The sequence below is a fragment of the Hypanus sabinus genome, chromosome 2 (genome assembly GCF_030144855.1).
Source record: "Hypanus sabinus isolate sHypSab1 chromosome 2, sHypSab1.hap1, whole genome shotgun sequence".
Taxonomy (NCBI): domain Eukaryota; kingdom Metazoa; phylum Chordata; class Chondrichthyes; order Myliobatiformes; family Dasyatidae; genus Hypanus; species Hypanus sabinus.
This window is the reverse complement of record NC_082707.1, coordinates 8,560,881-8,563,528: the sequence shown is the minus strand read 5'-3', so window position 1 is coordinate 8,563,528 and position 2,648 is coordinate 8,560,881. Positions and strand designations below refer to the sequence as shown.

At 49.3% G+C, this 2,648-nt stretch overlaps 1 protein-coding gene across 1 annotated transcript in view; it reads left to right on the top strand.

Annotated features, from left to right (window-relative positions):
- The first annotated feature begins 10 nt into the window (after window positions 1-10).
- LOC132406291 (phospholipase D1-like) overlaps window positions 11-2,648 on the top strand; it is a 196,458-nt gene continuing 193,820 nt past the window's right edge. The window contains 1 exon segment of the mRNA XM_059991739.1: window positions 11-310. The gene's annotated coding sequence lies outside the window, so the exon portion shown is untranslated.

Sequence of the window (2,648 nt, the reverse complement as noted above, 5' to 3'; positions counted from 1 at the left end):
TTACTCACGGGACGATGAGGCGGACTGGGGAAAGGGGCGACCGTCCCCGAGCGGGGCTGTGGCGGACAGGGTGCTGAAGCGATTGGCGCTGGGTCTGTGCTGGGAGGGACCACGGAGATCGCCTACCTCCTCGGGATGTCACCTTGGGGGCGGTGACAGTTGAGTCTTACCCCCGCAAGAGCACATTGGATGGGCTGGGGAACTACCTCGAGCCGTTTCATTGCGGAGGACTGAATAGCAAGAGGACGCTTCTTGCTAATTTAAGTTTCTTGCGTTCAGCATGCAGCGAGGGGCCCCCTCAACCCCCCAGGTTAGTATCTCTCTCTTTTTTGTCCTCGCCCTCACGACCGGGCACTCATTATACTCCGCACTGTGTGTAACTTAACCCAGCGGTCCTCGGAGCCGAGTGAGCCTCCCTTGTGATCGGCGGCTGACCGCTACTTGTCCCGTCCAGTCCCGCTCTCCTCACTGACTGACAAATTCACTGCCATGTGCAGTAAGAACGGTGGGGGTAGGAAATCGTCGCGTTATCCACACTGAGGAGAAATGTAGAAAAAAAAAACACATTTTTTTTAATAAGGAGGTGCGTTGAGCCTTTGAAGGGGGCGCAGTAAGCGGTTTACGGGATGCTGCCCGGAGTAGAGGGTATGAACGCATGGGAGAGGTTGGCAAAATTTGTTGTTGCTTTTCTGGAGCGACAGAAGGGGGAGCTCATCTTGGTCCCCGAACCTCAGGTCCCACACCACCAGGTTCAGGAACAGTTATTACCCCTCAACCATCAGGTCCCACACCACCAGGTTCAGGAACAGTTATTACCCCACAACCATCAGGTCCCACACCACCAGGTTCAGGAACAGTTATTACCCCTCAACCATCAGGTCCCACACCACCGGGTTCAGGAACAGTTATTACCCCTCAACCATCAGGTCCCACACCACCGGGTTCAGGAACAGTTATTACCCCACAACCATCAGGTCCCACACCACCGGGTTCAGGAACAGTTATTACCCCTCAACCATCAGGTCCCACACCACCGGGTTCAGGAACAGTTATTACCCCTCAACCATCAGGTCCCACACCACCAGGTTCAAGAACAGTTATTACCCCTCAACCATCAGGTCCCACACCACCGGGTTCAAGAACAGTTATTACCCCTCAACCATCAGGTCCCACACCACCAGGGTCAGGAACAGTTATTACCCCTCAACCATCAGGTCCCACACCACCAAGTTCAGGAACAGTTATTACCCCTCAACCATCAGGCTCCTGAACCTGAGGTGATAAGACTCACCCCATTAGTGAACTGTTCCCACAACCTATGGACTTACTTTCAAGGACTGTTCACCTTACGTTTTTGATATGTATTATTATTTCTCATGTCTTGGAGAGTTTGCTGTTCTTTGCTCATTGGTTGTCTGCCCTGCTGGGTGCGGTCTTGTATTGATTCTTGCACTTACTGGAATTTTCCACAAATAAGTGGATCTCAGGGCTGTATGTGCTTTGATAATAAATTTACTTTGAACTTTTGAACATTGTTTTGCTTAGCTGTATACATCACGCAGTTGAATGATAATAAACTTTAGGTTTATAGAACTGAGAGGTGGGTGTCCTAGCCTGAAACGTTGACTGTTAATTCGATGCTGCCTGACCTGCGGAGTTTTTCTCTGTGTGTTGGTTTGTATTTTCAGCATTTGCAGAGTCTCCTGTGTTCAGATGTAGCAGATGGCCACCATGATAGCATAGGATTTAGCACAACGCTATTACAGCTCAGGGCGTTACAGAGTTCAATCCCGGCACTGCCTGTATGTTCTCCCTGTGAGCATTTGCATTTCCCACACTCAAAAGATTAAGGTTAGCAGTTAAATTGGTCATTACAAATTGTTCCGTGATTTGGTCGTTCATTATATGCCATGGGTGGAGATACGTTCTATCAAAGGAGGCGTAAGGTGCACCTTCCCTCCGCTAGCCTGCAGGTCACCCTTGGAAAGGTGTAGCACCTGCTTAGCCCCTGTGGTCAGGGTCATGTGAAGCCACGGGAGCAGGTGGTGGACGGTCGTATGAACAGCCGGTGCAGATTACAACTCCTGGTTACGTGACCACTGACGCCAGGCAGACAATCTCCAAAGAGTATTGATAATGGCTGGGGTCACCCGTCTTGTAAAGACACTGCCCAGAAGAAGGCAATGGCAAACCACTTCTGTAGAAAAATTTGCCAAGAACAATCATGGTCATAGAAAGACTATGAATGACCTTAATTAAGCTAATTTTAAATTGCTTAGTGTCACAGCTCAGTTGGCCTGAAGGTCATGGCTGTACCTCTAAATAAATTTTATTCCCCAGGGAAGAAATACCGGTAGAGAACCTGTATTTAAGGTGAGAAGGCAAAACTCCAAAGGAAATGAGCAGGGCCAGTTTATTTACATAGTGGTGGGTCCCTGGAAATCCTGGACCCAGGTCTGGCAATGCTGCTATGTCTTATAGTCAAAGGTTATAGGAAGAAGGCAGGAGAATGGGTTTGAAAGGAATAAATCAGCCATGATGGAATGGCCTGATTTTACTCCTGTTTCTTATGGTCCAGTGAGTGGTTGGCCACTCACAGTTGAAAAGACCCACAGTGGAACAACATGGAAACAGGCTCTTTGGCCCAC